We start from the raw sequence: 24,121 nt of genomic DNA on the forward strand, positions 1-24,121 counted from the left end.
ACTCACAAACTGTGAGATCATGACCTGAGCTGAAGCCAAGAGTCATGCTTAACTAAATGAGCCACCAAGGCACCTCAGGTCGCATCTCAAATATCCTTTTCTAAGGAAGACATTTCTTGGCCCAAGAGCTAATTTCTTGACCCAATAGCTATTTAGATCTAGGACTCACTCTACACCCCCACCTCAACACTCACTACAGGAATTGTAATTTTCAGTTTAGCATTGCTATTCCCTGCTCCATGAGAAATTACATTCACTACTACCCCCACCCCCACCCCGACCCCTTTAGCAAAGTGGCTGGAACATATTAAGCACTGTATATGTATCATCTGTGTTTGTAGTCATTTCAGCAAGTGGAGGTGGGTAAAGAACAAATGATTTGGGTATTCTGGAAAGAAGGAAGAGCATGGCAGTACATAACTCAGGTATAGAATGTTCTAGCATACTGTTATAGAGAGGGCACTGAGGTTGTGACACCTGAGTCCAGTCCCAAATCCATAGTTTATAAGCTGTTCATCTTCAGGCAAGTTGAATTCAATAGGAGAAGAGAATAAAAAGACTTTCCAATGACTCTGCATACGGATTATTACTGTTAATCTAATGTCACATTCACCTTCCCATGAAGAGGAAAGCAACAAACAAGAAAGACTTATCACTTACAATTTCTTTATCTTACTGTAAAATAATGGAGTGATGCTGAAGTACCTCTAGGTTCATTCAGCAACGCCAATCCATAAGTTCGTTCTTAGAAATGATGTTCTGGTTTTCGTTTATGTTTTACAGCATCCCTTTATGGGAAAACTTTGGTCCATTATAGGAGGGGCTGGGTTACACAGGAAACTGGAAGAATTGCCACACTGCTTCATTCTGAAAAACTAGAAAGCCAATTGTCTTTACAGAGCCTGGATCTGGAGCAATGCCCCAACACTCACATTCTGACACATATTAGGGTCCAATATGAATGCTTTCTATTGCTACTATGACAAGGGAGTTTGTCAATATTCAGGGATGCACAGTTCAGAGTGGGGGGGTTCCAGAGACACTCCCCTGTCCTCCTCTTATTAACTCAGTATATATGGAGGTTCTTTGAGAGAGAGTTTTTCAGAGAAAATGGTATCATGCCAGGACTCTTCCAAGTGGAATCTGGTATCCGTGTTATTTGGATTAGCGCAGATATATCTAAAATGGATTTTTTACCTCCATAAAGCCACCCTATTTGATACATTAGTATAATTTTTTTTCAGCAAAATGAATTTAGATTAGATGGCATGGAGTCATAAAATGGACTTGGACTGTTGAATCAGCAGCTCTCGGCAGCAACCCATTAATGGGAAGAGAGAGAAACCTGGGAATAGTCTACTGTCCCTTGTGGGGGAAGGATTTAATCATAGAAACTGCTGCCGCATGGTGATAATAAAAAGCAGACTGACTTTTAATTGGTTTTATAATTGTTTTTAATTTTTCTTTAGACAATATGCTACCCCTGCGTTGCCTACACCTGGGGCAGAGGGCAGGCCATCCCAACTGCACCCACCCTGCCCAGATCATTGGCTTGGGATTTCAATTTTTTGCCACACCACCTAAACAATCTTGGGCATACCAATGGCTGAGTCTGTTCCCTAACTTACAAAATTTAGAAACTTATAGGTTTGATATTCTTCAGTCTATAATGTCAAGTAATGTACATTAACCTGGAAGCCTTGATACCCTCTGAATTTCTGTAACAAGTACAACGATATTCTCTAAATTGTCATCATCCTCTTTCACCTCTGAGGTCTACACACTGGAACATTTCAGTATTAAACATTTACTGGAAGTGTTAGATAGGAAGAAGCACACATTGTGTTCATTCTAATCATCTGCCAATTCTTCATATTTCCAGGCTTTTGAAATAGGGTCCACAGAAGGCTCTTTTCAAATCAGATAATTCTGCTAACCAAGAAACTTCTTTCTTGGCTCTCAGTAAAGTATGAACTCCTAAAGCTTCCAAGTCTCATTCCATCCTTACTTAAAGAAGTGAAAAATATCTTTCCTAAATTGGACTAAATAATGTGTGGATAAATATGTATATAATGTTTTAATAAGGGGAGTAAACTCTGCTTTCTTTCATTACATCTTCCATTCCTGTTGCCCTGAATATAGAGTACAGAGGAAGTTGTTAAATTACATTTAATAATAGAGCAGAGCATTTAATGTATATTAATTAAATATCAGCAGATGGTAAAGGCAGACCTTGCTGAGTATGAATAAGGAGAGAGAGAGAGAGTTCTACCCGCCATGTAATTAAGCTGAACCTGTAGAAACAATGGAGGTGCGATTACTATTTTATTAACACATTATACTCACATGTGATGTGGAAGAATTTAATTACTCTGTAACTCCCATTATGTTAATCCAAGTTGCTATCGAATCAAGTTGGTCTCTGCTCCCAATAAACACGATGGAGCAGCCCAAGTCACATTGTTTCCAAGCATTTTGATTGTCATGTTGTGCAAGTGGCTGAATGTGCCTCAGTAACACAAGGTGGACAGTATGTCACTCCTGTTTCCTGCTAAATGTTGGTGAGTAACTCCAGAACTTCAGAGAAGAACAGAAACAGAGGGGTGAACTTGTGTTTCTTGTTGAACATGTCTTGGACATATTACATTTGATCATCAGTTAGAGAAAAAGTTGGGAAAAGAGAAAATGAATCTGTTTTGGCCTTGAGGTTGGTAAGCAAGTTAGTTGTCTTGAGTTGTAGGCAAGCTTACTTTCTGAGGGTGTGTTTGCTTGTCATGATCACTTGTTTGTTGGGATTCAGATATATTTATTAAACTGCAACTGTCACTTGCTGGTCAATGATATATATATTTTTTAAATATCCTAATGAGAGAATGTAGCCTTTCCTTTTCTGGTGGTGTTGATCTAGCATTCACCAAAGTTTTCACGGAATTCTCAGTATGTTGAAGCTCTTAGTTAAAGGAACAAATGGTAGATATTTATGGGCAGAGCCCTTGATTAATATTTGTGATTGAGCTAGACTTTTCCTAATCTAATTAGGGCCATACAAAAACTCATTTCAGTGAGACAGAAGATTAGTAGCCAACTGTTTGGTTCTCAGTATGAGGGAAATAATTTGTGAAATGATGCCAATCTTTGGTGATTATTTGCTTTTAAGGGGGGAAATAGTCCCTGAAATTATCTGACCCAATTTTCTAGCTAGGAAAGTAAGAGTATTAGCAAACACACAAGCAACCCATAGAAGAAAGCACTGCAGACCACTACTCAAAAGCCAGCCTCATAATTTTCCCCGTTAAAGAATGATCTCTAGCTCATTCTCTGTCCTCTTCTCAATGTTGGAACCATAAAGGCTAATACCATTTTTCACTGACAGTGAGCTCTTGATTCAAAGGTGCCCCAAGTCAAGGATGGTTTTAGGGAGCCCTAATGAAAATCTGAGGTGACTCAACTCAGTGTCAGACCAATCTTAGTTATAATCTACTCTTTCTTCTTTTTACTTATGTACTTAAACAGGTCTTCCAATATGGATTTCAGACCAAATTATCATCTTAGTTTCCAATTGCTGGAACTGGATCTTGGTTTTCTGAGCTGCTGAATACTAGAACTTGCCTAGTATTCAAGCATCTTGGGAATTTAGATAGTAATTTGCCCAAGATTACATACTCAGCAGGGAGGGGGCTGAATTTATCCACAGCTGTTTGACTTGAGAGCCAGAAATACTAGTTATGAAGTTCTGATAACTTTGAGATTTTTCTGTTGGGGGCTATATATCTAATGTGTAGAACATTGTGACTTTGATTTGTCCCCCTCTTTGAAATTCTATTTAAAAACACATATTCTGGGGGTTCCTGGGTGACTCAGGCAATTAAGCGTCCAGCTCTTGATTTTGGCTCAGGTCATGATCTCGCAGTTCATGGGATCAACACTGCCTTGGGCTCCGTGCTGTCAGTGCAGAGCCTGCTCAGGATTCTCTCTTTCCTTCTCTTTATGCCCCTCCCTTGCTTACATGCACTCTTTCAAAATAAATAAACTTAAAAAAATATATATTCTGAGATCAAAGCCATCAAGTATCAGGAGCCAAAACAAACAAGCAAAAACTAAGCATACTCCTAATTTTGTTTTGATGCAGTAGTAAACAACAACAACAACAAACAACTCAAGCACTTTATAGATCTGGCTGAGCCACTGACCATCAATGCTCAGGTTTAAGTCTCTGTTCCTCTGTTTTTTTTATATTAAAAGTATAATGATAATTCCTGCTAAATTAGGATGCTGTAAGGATGGAAGAAACTAATTTCTGTGCTGTTTGCCTCATAAAGGGCAGAGACTATAGGGCTAGGCTGCTGGTTTCAAACTTAACTTGACCACTAATTAGTTGTGTGACCTCAGAAAAGTTATTTCTGCCTCAGTTTTCTCATCTGTAAATAGTGATAAAAAATACTTCCCTAATAGGGTTGTTATGAAGTTTAAACTAATTATTATATGTAAAACACTATTACACTTGGCATACAAAGGGCCGCATATGCTTTTGCTGTTATTATTACAGCACCTGGCCTATAGTAGTCACAGAAGTAATTATGTAGAAGAACCAGAACAATGCCTGCAATGTGGTCAAGTGTTAAAAACTGGTAGTCAGCTATTGTTTTGCCTTTCCTAACATCAACAGAAGAGCTCCAGTTATAATTAGGGCTGGGGAGGGAGATTCTCAAATGATTATGGGATCATTTCAATCCAGGAATAGTATTATAAAAAAAAATCTCTGGGGTGCCTGGGGTGGCTCAGTCAGTTAAGGGTCCAACATCAGCTCAGGTCATGGTCTCGTGATCTGTGAGTTCCAGCTCCACATCGGGCTCTGTGCTGACAGCTCAGAGCCTAGAGCCTGCTTTGGATTCTGTATCTCCCTCTGTCTCTGCTCCTCCCTGCTCATGCTCTGCATCTCAATCCTTCAAAAATAAACATTAAAAAAATGTCTTAAGATCAAAAGGGTTCCCATATCTGGGATTTGTGTTGTTAAAGATGTGATTTGAAGTAAGCATGCTTTCATTTTTTTTCCTAATAAGGAGATTCACAGAATTAAATTCAATTAAAATCCACTTTGATTTAATCCCAAGAAATTTGGGATTCAGAGCTTGTTTTAAATTATTAGGGCCCAGAGTTAAAAGGTGTTGGCTCCTAAGTCAAATATAAATGAACCCAGGTAATGCATCTTCCTGATGTAAGAGCAGGGGTATTGGATCCCTGGCAACCTCCAGCCATATACCAGGTCAGATGTGGCTGGGAGCTAACGGGCTGATATTGATCCTGAACACATTATTCAACCTTCCCTAATTGACAGTGAAGAAAGTGGCCACAGACCTGTACATTATCACTGGTCCATGAATAACCATTCTTTTCTTTTCTTTTCTTTTCTTTTCTTTTTTATTCTTGAAGGTCATTTAAAATGCTGGTAGCCTCCTAAAGGACAATAACTTTTTAAAAAAACTTTTCTGATTCAAATTTAGAAGTTGTTTTAAAACTTACCTACTCTAACCCCCCCCTTTTTCTCAGATAAGGAAACTGAGGCTCAGAAAGTTGGTGTGCCCTGCCCCTTGTCACATCACTTAATTTCTGTTTCCATGCTCTGATTCTAGAGGCCCATGCTGTGCCCTGGAATACCACTGGATTAACTGTGTTGTTAGCTTAGTCATCCCTGGAGAGTAGAAGGAGCGGACATGGTCGCTTGTGAATCCAGCCTTAAATCCTTGTGGGAGGACAGCTTACCTGCAGTCTTTTTCAAAAATGTTTATTTAGTTTTGAGGGGGGGAAGGTGGGGCAGAGAGAGAGGGAGAGAGTGAACCCCAAGCAGGCTCCGTGCTGTCAGCACAGAGCCCTTTGTGGGACTTGATCCCATCAACAGTGAGATCATGACCTCTGAAATCAAGAGTCAGAGGCTTAACTAACTGAGCCACCCAGGCACCCCATTACCTGCAGTTTTTAATGGACAAGTGGAGCCCCGTGTATGTAAGTAAGTATAGTCATTCCCATTAGACCCTGACAAACTCATTGGGTTTATACCAGCTGCATGCATTGCCGGAACCCCCAGGAGTAAAGTTTAGGGTATCACCCTGCTTCTGATAACATAGCCCAAGTGTCATATGACACACATAGACTACTTTTTTGAATCTCCTTTTTCCTCCTTTGGTTCTGTGGCAAGATTTGCAACTAGAGCTGCCTTCTCCAAAAGTGGGGTTTGAAACGAGGATGAGAATATTTAAATGTGCCCACTGTAGTTCCAAATGGAAACTCTTTCTAAAAATAAACTTATGAAATCAGCCCTCAACTATTAAATTGTAAGACACAATTAATAACTCATTTTTATTAATACAGATAATTCCTCTGGGTCATTTAAAATGCATATGGCAGTGTAGTAGGGGCCAAGCCAACATAAATTCATTTTCTCAAGTCAGTCGTATTAGTTTTTGAAGAACCTGGATAGATACAGGTGACCTGGCCCACTGTGGAGGGAAAAGAAAAACAGGTTCCAGACTAAAAAAAAAAAAAAGATAACTCTCAACAAAAAAATAAATCCACTATGGCCTTCAAAAACTGAAAGAATACAGGAAAACTTCATACCTAGAAATAAGATAGAGTATTATATTTGTTTCTCCACCAGTGGCAAAGAAACATCCAATTTTTCTAAATTGTGAGAAGAGCACTGGGGTAGCAAAATCTCCTGTCCTACTCTGTAACTAAAGAAAATGCTCTAACTTCGTGGACAGTGGACCCCAGCTTATTTTTTTGACAGACACCTTACAATTGCAAGTGTGGTGTTCCTAAGCTGCAAATAAACTCCAAGATATTTAGTGCAGTAAAGTAAAAGTTCTAAAGTGCTTATAGAGCAGAGTCTACTTCTAACCTTGAAGAGGACACAGTAAATGGATCAGTTACACTATAGGGATGTGAACCCCACATACTGACTCAGGTTTGAACTGGCCTTCATAGGAATGAACAACCTGTGGCTTTTCCCCTATTTGTCACAATCAAAAAATGTCCCCGAAGTTCTAGATGCCTCTATTCTATGCAAATGAGACCACATTGCTCCCTCTTTCTAGGCAAGGAAATAAGCAAAGCGCTTCAGGGAATGAGCCTCTGTCAATGTGAAATATTGTACAGTTCTCTGTGCTTTAATTTCAGTTCATTTCACTTTTCTCTCAGGAAATGGGATAGTTTCCCTAACAAGGCATGAGAGAATGCCTTCTGTATTGGGACCCATAATAGATAATAAAAAATTCAGATGTGATTTTTAAGGAAGTTCATGTCTAACCTTTGGATTCATTCTTAGTTACTCCCTCTTTTGCATACTCCACATGACTCTTTTTTGGTAGATTCTACATTCAAAATACCTTTTGAATGTAGAACCATTGCATCAACACTCCACTGTTTCTACCCTTGCCCAAGAATCCACCATCCATTTTCTCTAATTCCCCTGCTTTCACTGTTATGGCTGTTCAGTCTATTCTCAGCACAATGACCAAAGGTATCCTTCCAAATGGTGCTAAAAATCCTCCCAAAACTTCACAGATAGGAAACTCACTTCCATACTGACCTTATTTCTTTTTATACTCTCATTTACTTTCTCTTTCCCTACTGACTTTCTTGCTCATTCTGAAATATGTGAGGCATACTTCCAACTGTGGAACTCTGAATTTGCTTCAGGGAACTCACTTTCTCTAGATTACCACATACCACACACCCTTAATTCCGTAACTCTTTGCTCAGACATTCTGTTATCAGAGAGGGCTTTGTGGACTGATCTGAACAAAATATCCAACTCCTCTGTTCCCCATATGTTTCATCAGTTTTGTCCCTGGCATAGGGGCACTTGACTGGCTCAGGCAGGAGAGCATGTGACTCTTCATCTTGGGGTTGTAAATTCTACACCCATGTTGGGTGTAGAGATTACTTAAAATAAAATCTTTAAAAAGTCTGTGGTATTTATTATCACCTTAAGGATTTGGATAGAGGGAATGACTGACTAATTGCTTTGTTTCTCTCGAATGTGAGCTCCCTGAGAGTGTGGGCTTTACTGTGGTGGAGCCCGCATCTACCACAGTTCCTGACATCTACCATCTGCTCAATACATATTTGTAGAATGAAGGAGGGTCGAAAAGATTCTTCTTATTGATCAGAACTAGTAAAATTCAATCTGAACAGCCTCAACTAATTCTCAATTGTCCAGAGAGATTCTTTTTGGATTAGTTTGCACAAGACCCACCCACGTAAAAAAATGTTTTTTTAATGTTTATTTATTTTTGAGAGAGAGACAAAGACAGAGCATGAGTGGGAGAAGGGCACAGAGAGAGGGAGACACAAAATCTGAAGCAGGTTCCAGTTTCTGAGCTGTCAGCACAGAGCCTGACTGGGGTTTGAACTCACAAACCGTGAGATCATGACCTGAGCTGAAGTTGGACACCACCTGGGTTGGACACCACCCAGGTGCCCCAACACCCACCCACTTTAAATTTGTATTTAAATATGATAACTTACTAAGATTACTCCAACAGCATACCTGCAACCAATGAACACACATTTCACCATTGCCCTTTCTAGTACAAGCAATTATATTAGCCATAAAGATCAACTGTCACAAGTAGAATATGAAGTCAATGCAGAGAAAGGCTTTATGACTCTTACAGAAAGTGAAAGAAATTAAGATTAGAATAAACAGAATATTTCAACTTTAAAATACATATACATCTAACGGCAATTTTGGTATGGCAAAGAGGAAAACTGTCTTCCAGATTCATAGTGACATAAATTCTGCCTTTTACACAATTCTCTAGAAAAATTTTATTTGTTTGCTGTTACTGATAGTCATTATTTAAAGAAAGAAATTATGACAGGAAGAAAATGCTTCCTGTACGTAATTAGCTAATTATAAGTCATAGTTACAGTATTAATACTCTTAATATTATTAATACTCCTCACTTTTCTTGAGTACTTCACCAAATGTCAAGCACTATGTTAAAAGCTGCAGATGTAATGCATATTTAATCCTTAAGCAGATTTATAATATAGATACTGTTATCTTAGTTTTATAGACAAAGAAACTAAGATTTATATATGTTTGTTTTCTTAAGACCACACAATAGTAATTGATTGAACCTGGGTTCAAATTCAGGTCTTTCTGGCCCCAAAGTCAAGGTTGTTACTCTCCACTGTTGTAAGTTATGTTCAGTCGTATGACTGGGGATGTATCCTGTTTTCTCATCAAAATACATGCAAATTAATTACAAAAGGTTATCTAGAGTATACGAGTGATAAAAGAAAGAAAGAGGTATGAGATCATAAGCACACATCTGCTCATGTCTACAAAAGAAATGGGGAAAGTATAAACCAGAAACTAGTGAGACGGGTTACCTAACAGGAATGGGGAGGAAAGGTGGGGGGGATTGTAATAGGATAGTGGAAGGGATAAAGAGGGAATGACATTTCTTTAAATATACCTTTTTGTTTATCTTGGGTAAAGTTTTACATGTTTCATGTGATATTGTGATTTATAATAAGATATATCTACATCTATATATCTTATATATCTGTGTGTGTACACACACACACACACACACACACATGTATTTGCTTTTCCTCCCCATTTCTGGCACAGAGCTCATAAAACTCTTGGAATTTCCTAAGGAGAGCAACATAGCTATCTTTCGTTGTGTTAATGAGGTGACTTAGAAGCACCTAAGGATGGGGGCTGGTTGCCAGGAGAACCAACTCTGTAATTAGTGAGCTGGAACTTGAGTCCCACCCCAACCTCTGGGGAGGAAAGAGGGACTAGAACTGCACTGTCAATGGTCCATGATTTAACTAATTGTGCCTATGTAATAAAGTCTCAGTAAAAGCCAAAAAGGATACTTTCAGTGAGCTTCTGGATTGGTGTACACACAGGGATTTGGGGACAGTGGCACTCTCAGAGAGGGTACAGAAGCTCTGCACCCTTCCTAATCGCACACCTCACCCTATTGGTTGCTTCCATCTGACTGTTCCTGAGTGAGATCCTTTTATAATAAACTGGTAATCTAGTACATAAAATGTGTTTCTGAGTTCCATGAGCTGATATAGCAAATTAATTGAACCCAGTGGCCTGTGGGAACCTCTGATCTATAGCGAGTCAGACAAGAACAAGTAACAACCTGCACCTGCAAACGATGGCTGAATGGGGGTGGGGAAGTAGTGTTTTAGGACTGAGCCCTTAACCTCTGGGACCTGATGCTAGCTATCTCTGGTAGACAGTGTCAGAATTGAGTTGAATTGTAGGACACCCAATTGGTGTCTGAGAGTTGCTTGTTGGATGAGAAGGGAAATCTATCTCCTATCAGAACTTAGTGATCAGAATCCCTTACTCCACAAATAAATAAATAGCTAAAATCAATGAGGATGTTGTGAGGGGGATTCCCAAATTGAATTCAAACTCTAACAGATGACGGTTACTGTGTCATGCTTGAATAACTTGAATAAAATAATCACACTTAAGAGGGAAGAAAGAAAAGGACTGACCTAAACAACTTTGGAAAACATGACTTTGGCTACATGCTGTAAGGATAACAACAAAAAGAACTGTACAGAAACCTGGCATTCTTGTTAGTAAATTTGGTTTTCACAAGGATATAACTAGTAATTCTGAAACTAATTTAAGTATATATTTGGATTGAGAAAATAAGTAAATATATACTAGATAATGAGAGCCATGTTTCTCATTTGTGGAGGAGGTAAAATAATTTTCCCTCTCCCTTTCTAAGTTCTTGGCTGAGACCCTCCTATAATAAAACACAAATTAATGGAAGAAAAGCAAACAGAAGGTTAATTACATGCATACCTCCTGTATACATGTGAGAGACTCAGGAAAATTGAGTAACTCTTCAAAATGCCCCAAGCCAAGACCTTCACTAACATTTCCAGCTAAAGACAAAAGAAGATGCTGGGGTGGGGGGATGATGGGGGGAGGTCAGTTACAAGAAGTCTCCAGGAAGAATATAATAAGCAAGGGCAAGTTTTTATGCAGATTTCTTAGTGCCTTCTCACATCCAATGTGTCCATCAATTGATGAATGGATAATGAAGATGTGATATATATATATATATATATATATATATATATGGAATATTATATATGTATCATATATATGGGGAATATTATATATATATCATATATATATGAAATATATATATATATATTACCCATATATGTGTATGGAATATATATGGTATATATATATAGCATATATACATACAAATAGATGAAATATGATTTAGCCATAAAAAAAGAATGAAATCTTGCCATTTGCAATGTGGATGGAGCTACAGAGTATAATGCTAAGTGAAATAAGTCAGAGAGAGACAAATACCATGTGATTTCACTCATATGTGGAATTTAAGGAACAAAACAAACAGGCAAAGGAGAAAAAAAGAGAGAGAAACAAGAAAGAAACTCTTAACTATAGAGAACAAACTGAAGGTTACCAGAGGAGAGGTGGTTGGGGGAATGGGAGAAATAGGTGGTGGGGATTAAGGAGGGTACTTGTCATGATGAGCACTGGGTGATGTATGGAAGTGTTGAATCACTGTGTTGTATACCTGAAACTAATATAATATGTATGTTAACCAACTGCAATTAAAATAAGGACTTAAAAAAGTTATTTGCTTATCCATTGATAAATTTCTAGAGATATAAAGTCCTCCTTCTATTCCTGGTACAGATAAGGAGGCCCTCTTACAAATGGAGATTTCCCTTTTAAATGTAAATATCTCTTACAAAAAGGTAACTTCTATTTAGTTTTTATAACTTTTCCTATGTCTGCTATTTCTTACAAATAACCAGCCTAAAATGATTTTTATGCTAAAGAGGCATATTTTGGGGTGACAAATTTTGTTCCCTTTCACACTATTGGGCAAAGAAGTTAAAGATAAGAAAAAATAACAAAGATAGATAACAAACTGTATCTATGTACATGTGAATATACATACATCTCACTATCTCTGTCTAAACAAAAGATCTACAAGCAAGGATACCGTAGAAGCCAGGATCACATCTAGTACCTAGATCTTGGTTTCTAATGTCATTCTTCGATAAAAAGAAGTAGGGTTCCTTGGAGGTATGATTGATACAGGACTGGGGCAGAGGAAATACAAGGTGATCTTGGGATATCGTTTGCTATCAAAAAGTCAGAAAGTGCTAAAAACATAAGGGAGGTATGCCAAAAGAATATAGGAGCCAACTGAAGGATTTCTCAATGGCCAAATGCATGAAAACTTGAACAATAACAAAACAATACCATTAGATTACAATACAAAGAATAGAAGAAATAAACTTAAGACTATACTGATATAAATAAATAGTTGAAAAAAATAAATCAATTAGGGAGAAAGGAAAGCCCTTTCTTGCAAAAGAATTCCAATTAAACAATGTAGAATGAATGATGGAAATGAAAAATTAAACACTGAAATAATAATAGTTGCAGACAAGAATCACTGAGGGATGGTAAAGTTTTTTTTTTGTTTATTTATTTTTTGAGAGACACAGAGAGAGCGCAAGTAGGGGAGGGGCAGAGAGAGAGGGAGAGAGGGAAAATCCCAAGCAGGCCCTGCATGGTCAGCACACAGAGCCTGAAGTGGGGTTGGAACTCATAAAACCATGAGATCATGACCTCAGCCTAAATCAAGAGATGGATGCTCAATCTACTGAGCCACCAGGGTGCTCCTGAGGGATGCTAAAATAGAGACAAAACTATGATGAGGAAAAGGAGGATTGACTAATCTCAAAGTATCTCCCACAGGATACTTATTAGTGACAAAGGGAAAAATAGTAACTATAAAATGGCGATACCTAACAGATACTACCTTAACAAAGTGATCAAAATTAATATCACCAATAATAAGATACAACATGTGCTCCCTGTTATGAGATGCTGAAAATGTCACATGATACTTTCTGTGGTATTCTTTCAAAAAATGCAAAAATCATCTCATCCTGAGAAAATCACAGAGAAATCTAAACTTAAAATATTGTAAAAATAAAACACATGTAACCAGTATTCTACAAATACTGAAGTACACTATGTATGTATGTGTATATATACATATATATAGGATATATATATCCTATATATATACATACATATATATATATACATACATATATATATATATATGTATATATATATATATCTCCTGTGAGTCTACTGTTTTGAAAATAATATAAAAACACTTGAAAATAATTCTAGGAGAACAAGGAGAAAGACTTCACACAATTTAAATGAAATACATTGATCATCAAGAAGAGAGAAGACAATTTAGAACATGCTTTCTATTGAGCACTATGTTAGTCTGTTTAAGTTTCTGTAGCAGAATATCACAGATTGGGAGGCTTAAAAAATAAAAATTCACTTTATTACAGTTCTGGAGGCTGAGAGTCCAAGATCAAGGTACTAACAGGGTTGGTTTCCAGTAAGACTTCCTCTCCCAGCTTGTAAATGTCTGCCTTCTCACTGGGTAAGGAATGTATGGCCTTTCTTCTGTGCATTTGTGTACAGTGAGAAATCTCTGATATTTCTTCCTCTTTTTATAAGGACACTTGTCTTTTCAGATTAGGGCCCTTGTCTTATGATCTCATTTTGTTTTGAAATGTTTATTTTATTTTTGAGAGAGGGAGAGAGAGAGAAGGAGAGGGAGAGGGACAAAGAGAACATGAGCGGGGGAGAAGCAGAGAGAGATAGGGACAGAGGATCTGAAGCGGGCTCTGTGCTGACAGCAGACAGACCAATGCAGGGTTTGAACTCTGGAACCACAAGATCATGACCTCAGCCCAAGTCAGATGCTTAACTACCCAAGCCACCCAGGCACCCCCATGACGTCATTTAAACTTAAACTTCCCTAAAGGCCCTGTCTCCAAATATAGTCACACTGGGGCTTGGACTTCAACATCTACATTTTGGGGGAACATAATTCAGTTCATAACAAATACCAACTATACTTGTAATCTTCATATGTGAAAAAGAGTGCATATACTGATGGAGATTTTTTATAGAAGAAGGGAGAGAACAAGGAGGAAGATAAGACAGAGGAGGCTGTCTTACAGACTGATTCTGTGTAAGATGATGTGGTGGAAGAATGCATGTCTTTTGTGTGAATCCTTATGGAACAGGTTTGCTGGGGCAGTACCCATAATTTGATTCCCACATAAATCATGCAGTTAGTGACATAAGAGACTACATGAGAAGTGGTGCGCGCGCGCACGTGTGTGTGTGTGTGTGTGTGTGTGTAAGGCATAAAAACACTTTGATTTCTCATCAGGCTGCCCAGATTTTCACATAACCTCTGAAAACAAGGGGAAAAAAGGGATTTAGAAGCAGAAGTAGCTCCATTAACTCATACTAGCTGAATCTCAGTTATATTCAATCTGACATAAAACTCCCTGAAACAGACAAGAATGACATTTAAATGCAAGCAATTGACAGACCTACTTTCCCCCCTCCACTCTAAATAATAATGTACAGCCACATTCTCTAGCCAATTCCACTTCCTAAGTACCTTGTTTGACATTTTCCCACAATGAATGGAACCCCTACCAGCATCATTAGCTTTGCAAGATTTTCTCCGGGGAATGGGCAAAGCAGCTGCCGATTCTAACCAGCCAGGAGAGAGGGAAAATATAAAGAAACAAAAGGCAGGATAAAATAAAGTAAATCCTTGCTGTAAATTTGAGAGGATTTATTTGCAAAAGTAAAAGATGAAACAAACATGACAGCTTTTGCCTGCATCAGTAATAGACAACCAGACACTTGTTACAATCCAAAACAGAGGCCATAGTGAATCCAACTGTAAGAAAGAAAGAAAGAAAGAAAGAAAGAAAGAAAGAAAGAAAGAAAGAAAGAAAGAAAGAGAAAAAAAGAAAAGGAAAAAAAAGAAAAGAAAGGAAAAGAAAAGAAAAGAAAAATAGCCGGTGCATTCCATGACCTAAACATCTGGATATGTAGAGTTTTATATGTATGTTTGGTCAGCTTGTCCTCATCTGGAGAAAGATTATTGGCTGTAAATATTCTAGGGTTTTGCTCATTAGAGTTGCTTTCGTTTACCTTTGAGCTCTGGTTATAACCACCCATGCCTCCATCAGAAGGTGAGGCAGGAAAGCTCTCACATAATGAAATTGATAGCACTGATGTGAGATAATAAAAAATAGACATATTGATCCCTGCCTTTGGTTTGGCACAGAATTCCTAAAACCCTGGGTTTAGGAATCTTGACATCTGGGCTTTGTCTGATTCCTACTCTAGACCCTAAGGGCTATATCCAAAAGCTTGGAACAATGAAAATTATAAAAACAGTCTTCAAGCCAAGATATTCTAACTTTATACTCTAAATACCCATGTGGTCTCAGATAAGCCACTTAAGCTTCAGAATTTAATTTTTTTCATCTACAAAACAGATTATCAACACTTCCCACGTTGCAGGGATATTCATCCTATGAATGAGAAAGAGATTATGGAAATCCAGTCTATTGGAAAATGTAGTCAAATTCTTGAGGCCACCAGCCATTCTTCCCCTTCTCCCATTGGAGAACTTAATTGTAGGGTTTGATATAGTAGCCCAGGCACCAACATTCATCCCAGCCTCAAGTACAGCTTCCTAACGCTCCCTGCGTGAGATACGGAGGGAGAGCAGTGATCTCACAGCAGTGAGAGGCGGAAGTCTGAGTGCCAGAGTTGAGGTGCAGTTTCATGAAGCTTGAGCATACATATCCATCTCTCTACTCCCTCTCCTAGGTGGCAACATAGGACAAGGAAGAAATGAGACATGTATCAAGGTGTCTAGGAGGAAGTCAAAGGCCAGACACCAGAGGGACCAACTTGATACGTCAAATTTAAGAGCTACAGAATGCAAAAGAGCAATGCAGTGTTTCAAAGCTAGAGAGTCCCCTATCAGTAGGAAGAATCTTTGAAGTGGGCTTTCCAAGACTGTTGCTATGACTCCTACTAGACGTTTGCATTTTGTCTTCATGGGCTGTGATGTGTGATTTGGATCGGTTTAAGGATCAGGGGACAAACAGCAGATAGGGGAAATAAAAACATACATGTAAAGGAGGCCCAAAAGTTATGAAATAATGGTGATAAATATCACGGAAACTTTGATCAGCCCAATGGCCAGTGCCACTGCAATTCCACACTCCTCCCAATAATGTATGCGACAATGTAGTAACAGCATTTCTTTGTGCAATGAAATCTTACTAAATTGACATAGTTTTACTCAAAACAGCATGAATTTGAAGTAGCTATTTCTCCCTAGTTGACTTAAATGTCTTATGGCTCTTAAATAAAATATCAGATAATATATACTTAAAGTTCTTTTTTCTCATAGCTCCCTTAATATAGAATTAACAAGGTGTTACTCAATTATTTAGAGTTTTCTAGTAAAGTGCCCATAAAGCTTTCACAAATAGAATGGGAAATATATGTCCATAATTCTCATCTGACACGTGGTGAAAATTCTAGAAGGTGGAGCAACCTCTTAAGCCAGTGGGGCCAGTCTTCTGTTTCACAAACTTAAGTACCATGGCATGGGGCTGAGTCCTGGAGTCAGCTGTGGTGAGTGTGTGAGCTGCAGGGTGGGCAATGGTAGAGGGACCACAAAGCCCCCAGCATCAGCATATGCATTCCCAGTATATGCTGTTAAGCAAAACTGATTTGTACAAACTGATTGCCTCAGAGAAACAGCGAGAGGTGTCCTAAAAGCAAAGAAATGCAGCTGTAGAGAATATAAGAAGAAGCTGTGGCCATCTAAGGAGACAGTGCAACGAGATGTTACAACAGGCTCTTGGGGTCAGATGTATGTTGGCATTTTGGTGACTGCCACTTTTGAGCTATGGGACTTTATGGAAGGCATTTCTTTTTTTAAAGTTTATTTATTTTGAGAGAGAGAGAGAGGATATGAGAGAATAAGCAGGGGAGGAGCACAGAGAAAGGGAGAGAGAGAGAATCCTAAGCAGACTCCTCGCAGTCAGCACAGAGCCCAAAGTGGTGCTCGAACTCACGAACTGTGAGAACATGACCTGAGCTGAAACCAAGAGTTGGATGCTTAACTATAGGAGCCCCTATGGAAGGCTTTTCTGAACCCTGGTTCCTTTATTTGTAAAATGAAATGCCAGCTCAAATTGATGCCAGATAGCTAAAATGAGAGTGCCAGAAAAAGCAAAGTCCAAAGATATTAATATTTTATTCTCATAGAATTATTAGGAAGGTTAAGTGAGTGAAATTATGTGAAAGTGTTCTGTATGCTATATGGCATTACACAAGCACTACTCTTTAGTTTATGTATGCCATATGAAATGGAAAAAAGTGTTTTCCTTAATAAACTTATATATAATAAATATATATATTTATAAACTTATAAAATATAAAATATATAAATATATATATAAATATATATATAAATAAAAAATATATAAAAATATATATTTATAAACTTATAAAAGTTAAATACAGAAACTTTTAAATACATATATCTTGAAAGAGAAAATTTAAACGTTACAGTTAGAGCCACTACTCAAAATATTTTTAAAAAGTGATAGGGGAGATTGTTCTGTGTGTGTGTGTGTGTGTGTGTATTTCAATTAGTATCATATACAGTACTAAAAATACTTTTTTCTTTTTATTTAACAACATGTTCCCACATTGTTGAATAAAGGAATCTCATTTCTAAATAAGGGAAATGGAGTTATTATTGATTTAATCCCAATAAAAATGAATCAGAGGTGACTTTTATATGAAGAAAACATTTATTTAAGTCATTTGTTGGCAAGCACTTACTACTAGCTGCTGGGATTTTTGTTATCTCAGCCAAGAGTTGCAAATAAAAAGTTGAAAAATATATATATTCAAAGCAAAAGTCAATATGGTAATGAAAAAAATCTGTAGGGACAAAAAGCAAAACTCCTTACTATGTAGTAAAGATTATAGAAAAGTCTTAAAGATTTAAGATATATTATCAAGCATTCCGGCCTAGAATACCTGCTTATTGTAAAAATGAAATAAGATACAAAGTATTACTTAAAAAGAAAAAAAAACTGATTCTATAACTCAGTGAATAGTTGAAGAATGTAGACATCAAACCTTTACCAGCACTTTAGAGACCAGCTTTTCTGTAAACCCCATCATCACCCCATCATCACCTCTAATAGAATAACAAACTCCACATTACTCCTTAAAATATGCAGTTAACACACATCCAGCATTGAAAAAGACTCTATGCGAAGCTATTGTTACTTTGGAGTCTGCTCCAAATTAAGAATTTCCTTATAAACAAGTTTTTGATCTAAGCTGGAATGTTCTTTTCACTCTGTTGCTTCAAAATACTGTCCCTTAAACTCTTTAGGTCATTGGCACTAGAAAGTATTACATGCCCCAGGTGTGCCCATGTTTCTTGGCCAAGGAAGTTGGTTGTACACTTATTAATTATGTTCCTGTTAGCTATTACTGTATAACAAACAAGCCTACAACTTAGTGATTTAACAGAACAATGGACATTTATGTTTCTTACAGATCTGAAATTTGGGCAGGATGTGTGATACTGACTCAACTCTGCTTCATGGCCTCTGGGGCCTCAGGGTGACTGACTTACTGACTAGAGAGGTTAGAATAGCTGAGCTAAGGTATCTCTCTTCTCACTTCATGTCATTGCTATGCTTTCTACATGGTTTCTTCAGCATGGTGGCCAAAAGCTATACTTCTTGCATGGCAGCTCAGGGATTCAAGGGGGATGTTCCCAGAGGCCTAGCCAAAGCCCTATCTTCGAAGGCCTGGAATTATTATTGGTAAGGAAGTCACTAAGACCAGCCTAGACTCAACAGGCGAGGAATCAGATTTGATGTCTCAGTAGAAGGAGTAGCAGATTATGTGAGCCATCTTTAATCTCCCACAAATTCTCCCATGAAAAATGCTCTTCTCTGGAAGAAATATTTAAAAGAATAACTAGAGAAGAGTGTGAGGCTGAATGTAAGAATTCATCCTAATTCTTTGACTATTAAAAAAAGAAATATGATTTACAGTATCTTTTTCTCCAATTTGCCTTGACTCTCATATAGCTAACGCTGTCTTAGTTTCTAAAAATACTTGTATCTGGGGCCCATTGATTTACACATTCAGGGAATTTATCCCCTATGGTACTGCATTTTTCTTCTTACTTAAAAAAAATATGATGTCATAACTCATAAAAATAGTGCCAGAATTACCAGATATTTTAGTTTTTGGAGATCAAAGTCTTCATTTTATTTTCTCCTACCCACAGGCCATAGCTAATAGGGTATGCATAAGCTGAGATAAGGGAAGAATTTTATTATTGATTTAATATTATCAGGTAAAATCTGCACAGGAAAATCATGTCACATCTATTCGAATTGCCACTGAATAGCAGTGATGTTCTTTCAGTTGACAAGCAAAATAAACTGAAAAAAATGACAGATTTCATGGATGCCAGAAATCGAGAACTGTATTCCTTACAGATCACAGAACAAAGAGTGGAAGAATGAAAACTTGGGGCAAGTGTGAATTAGTCTCCTTCTTTGGAGACTAAATAATATCTCCATCTTTGGAGAAGCAGTGCTTGAACTGAGAGAAAAGCACAAGAGCATTACCATTTCACACGATGGTTGTTTCCCTACGCTGAGCCATAACTTCCTTTATCACCACATGCTGCCAATACAGGCATCGCTCACAGACCTTCCTTGGGCTTGTGAGTCACAAGCCTCTTCACTGTTAAGATCTCTAAAGCCTCGTGATCTCATCCAGTTTGCAAGTGGTCAAGCTGATTGAACCCTCCTGTTAGAGTGGTAGTAATAGAGAATATCCTTGTTGAAAGGAGAACATAGGTCAGGAAGACATCCTCACTCGCTGTTTTAGATGCCACGATGGTTCTCTTTCTCCTTCTCTTTCTGGAGATTGTTCACAACCTGCGTTGTGCACAGATCCTAACTCCTCCAATAATAGTGCATTCCTATTCAGTTTTTCTTTTTTTGATACCTGACATTATTCAGAGCTTTTTTACTTCTTAGTTTCTCAGATCATTATTTAAAGATGTGGCATCGTACTGAAGAAGTAGGGCCGTATAATCAACCCATAGAAGAGCTACAACTTAGGTGGCATTCGCTATATCCCACCCAATGTTCTGAGCACTTCACATATAATCATATCGTTTATCCTTACCACAACCCTATAAATAGTTACAGTGAATAACATCCGTATTACAAACAGGAAAACGAAGACACTGGACAGTTAAATTAACTACTCGAGATATTACTCAAATAGCATGTGGCAGAGCAGGGACTCGAACCTAAGCAACCTGAATCCAAAGTCCAGGATCTTACATGACCTCTTAAAGGGCTTATTGACCACATTGCTACACAAAGTTTTTAAATGCCCACAGAGAAGGAATGCTCTTTACCCAGGTTCAGATTTAGTAATAAGAAGTGTGGCTTTTCAGAGTTTTCTCAAATTTCAAGCCAAGTTTACCCACTGCTTGGTCCATTGCAGTAGGATGGAGGAGCCTGGGAGAGGATGAGTCTACACCTATCTCTGACTTCTGCAGTGGGCGATGGTGTCCTCACAGTGGATATCCTTGTATGTCAACATTTATGTACATTTTTGGTTATTTTTAGACAAATGGCTGAGTGGAGAGAGTTATACTCCTTAAAGGTTTTTAGTACATCTTGCCAAACTGTTTTCCAGAAAGGCTACACCTATTTATCTTCCTTCCACACACTTGGAATGTTATCCATGATAATTTATTCAATCTTTGCCTATTTTATGGTTGAGAATTGAATTATGTCACTCATTCTTCAACAAATTGAATATTCATTAATGGAATGAATTTTATACTTTTACTGTATAAAAGTGTACCTAGATCTGCTCGAGATTCCAGGTTTTCAGACAGTGTCTCACACTTGCTTTATTTTCCATTTTAGTAGCAACCAGCCAGGTTTTTCATATGGATATTGATTGTGTTTCTTCCTTTGTGAACTTTGTATTTAAATCCTTTGACTGTTTTTGTTGAAATGTCAGTCTCTTACTTTATTATTTGTAAGGTCAAATCAAATACTGATTGGGTTCAGATTCAAGTATAAGAATATTTTGAGAGCTCTACAAAATTATGCAAGCACAGGTTCTGGCTTAAACTGATTCACTAATTGTTTTCATTCACCTATCTACCCATCAAATAGCCATTAAGCTTCTATTATATGCTCAAACTCAAATGTTCCTGTAAGTACTGGGACATACAATAATAAGATGATGTTTCTACCGTCAGGTTGATGGCAGCCCGCTAGCAGAGAAAAATCAGACAAGCAATTACAATATCGGATCATTTTACTGTTTAAACAGATGCATTTGTTTTTTTCTATTTAGTATTCATTCACCTTTCCTGGTTGGGAAAGCTTCCCCACTTTGTATTTTTGTTTTTGGTGGCAGACAATGTTGGGTTTTCAGTGTGAATACTCGAGAAGCAAGGGGCACCCTCTTTCTCTCTTCACTCCAGCAGCTAACTAGGCCATTTGTTGCCAATAAGATGCTCTCATCCAGGACTCTGAATCTTAAAAAAGTGATATAAACATGAGTGGCTGTGATACTAATGGTGTACAACCCTGATCACGGAGGTGTCCTGGAGTGGCATTGACAGTACCCAATTTTCCTGGAAACATAGTATAGAGGTGTCAGAAGTGTCTTGGCTGGGTGTCCTTGCCGACATACTATTGTTATACTTCCTACTTTGTAAGACCTGAAAGCTCTATTTATTGTTGTTGATTTTCCAAGCCACTCCGTATGCTTGGGAAGACCTTCAAAACCATTTAGACTCTTCAGAGTCAACTCTTCAGAAAATCTCTTAAAGTAGTAAGAGAGTTGGTTTCTCCAACATGAAACCAGAGCAAAAGAACTGTATGGATGCTAAGTGCTAGACTATAAGAGAAACACAATTAGGGCTCTGTTAAGCAATGAAGAGTTGATGTTGGCTTCATTTATAATTTTCATAAAACACATTCTTTTGTTTTATTTTACTTTTGTTTTGGCACATTGTTTGGACCAAGAAACTTTCTTTAAAATGATTACCAGAGCATTATTAACTGAAATCATCTAATGATGGAAAATATCTTTGCAGAACCCTCAAGAAGAGTTCAGTTCATAGAAAATTTCAATCTTTCTGCATCAGCAGTGTTTTACCAGCTGAGAAGATAATTATCTTAGCATTAGGCAACCTGTCCTTGGCATGTGTGTTTCTTCCACCTCTGTATAACTCATCTGTGTACTACTTACAAAGGCTTTTCTTGATTTGTATTAATGTTTATCACGTATCTGCTATTTTCCTAACTCATATAAACTCTTTGGGAGAAATCATCATGTTATGTACTTGATTGTGTTATACAGAACTAAGAATAAAATAGGCATTCACCAATTATTGTATAAATTAATTATTGCAAAAGAGAATTTAGAAAGATAGAGACCAACATGATGCTTTATTAAACTGATCACAATAGGAAGTTTCAAGTGTCATTTTCTTCACATAATCAGAGCATACAAAGGCTATGGGATCTGCTAAATCATTTATTTAGTGAAGGACAGAGCCAGTTCAATGAATTTTTCTAAACCAAATACATAGATACCAGTCTTGATTAAGAAAAAAAATATCCCCAGCTCTCTAGAACTCCAAACGATTCTGTGCACCCTCTCCTCCCATCCTGACTTGAAGCTCCAAAACTTGTCCATTTTTTCACTAATATATTACAGTCATATATATATATATATATATATATATATATATATATATATGATGCATCTGTTCCCTTTGTCAATACTTTGTTAGTGATATAGTAGCACATCTCTACCTTGTGTGCAGCCATAATTGTTCTTTTTAATTGCTGTACAGTATTTCACCATATCAATGCACCACTATGTATTTATCCATTCAGCTGTTGGTAGATATTTGGACTGTTTCCAAATGGTGCTTCTTTGAAGAATCTTATACATATCTTTTGGTGAGTACACACACACACACACACACACACAAACACACGTGCACGCGCCTGTTGGGGTACGTATCTGTGAATGGAACTGCTTTGTCATAAGAACCCAAATTATACATATTTAGAAGTAACAAAACTGAGGGCACATTTACGAATGAGGAAAATTATTAGGCAAGTATAAAACTCAAGATGATCTCCCCAGAAAACAGACTTTCACACATGTGTAGCTCAAACCAGTTGGCAAATATCTATAGCAACTTATTTTAGCCTCACAACTTAGCCTTGGAGGGATATTTACATTCCCACCTGTGCAAGATTGTCTCTATTTAAATAGACTCTGAAGTGGGTCCTATGCTCCTGAGGCAAATTAAAAATGAAATCCTGGAAGAACTGACAGGCTGTTCCCTAGAACTCTGAGCAGCTCTAATTATGTTACAATACGTTTAGATGTTTTAGCACAAAATAGTCTACCTGCCTATTGAGAACTGAAACCTGAGTAGAATTTCCCCAAAGTGCTTCTCTTGATGTGTGAAGGGAAGCTTCAACATTACACATTAATGTAGGGAACTACCGTAGGTTTTTGTACTACTTAATCCATTGCTGTATTTGACTTCTGTTTTTAGATTCAGTAACACGGACAGTTCCACGATGCTGATTCCGAATCTGAATCTCTGAGTGTTACCGTTTGAGTCATTGCTGCCACTAATGCCTTCATCTTTGCAATCACTCAAAGTGCAGTGTAAGGTTCTGATTCACTGGCTGCAAGTTGGGCAAGACCCCAGTCTTAGAGAGGCATGGAGAGAAAGGGAGCAGCTAAGCAGGGGAATAGTTTGCTCACCTTCAACAACTCCTGCTCAAAGGAACTTCTCCGAGTGGCGTGACAAACTTTAGGCTTACCTGTCACCAGCCTGCCTGCAGGAAGTCCACCAGAGTGCCACTGCTGTGTTAGGGTAACAGCAGGAGCGAAAAAGTTCTCCAGATCATCGTTACATAAGCATCCCGTGTGACAAATCCTAGAAGGAAAGGAATACAAATAAGATGGTAATAAATGAGCAGAACTGTCTCAGATGGTAATGTATTTCCA

General features: G+C 37.8%; 1 long non-coding RNA gene across 5 annotated transcripts in view; it reads right to left on the reverse strand.

Moving 5' to 3' along the window:
• Nucleotides 1–24,121, reverse strand: part of LOC128314398 (uncharacterized) — a 734,161-nt gene that overhangs the window by 195,815 nt on the left and 514,225 nt on the right. For 3 of the 5 annotated variants that reach the window (XR_008295999.1, XR_008295996.1, XR_008295995.1), the window contains one exon: nt 17,484–24,050. This is a non-coding gene — a long non-coding RNA (uncharacterized LOC128314398). Of the gene's footprint in view, nt 1–17,483; nt 24,051–24,121 lie in introns of those variants that run through there. The other 2 variants (XR_008295997.1, XR_008295998.1) reach the window with 1 other exon arrangement.

The sequence above is a fragment of the Acinonyx jubatus genome, chromosome B1 (genome assembly GCF_027475565.1).
Source record: "Acinonyx jubatus isolate Ajub_Pintada_27869175 chromosome B1, VMU_Ajub_asm_v1.0, whole genome shotgun sequence".
NCBI lineage: Eukaryota > Metazoa > Chordata > Mammalia > Carnivora > Felidae > Acinonyx > Acinonyx jubatus.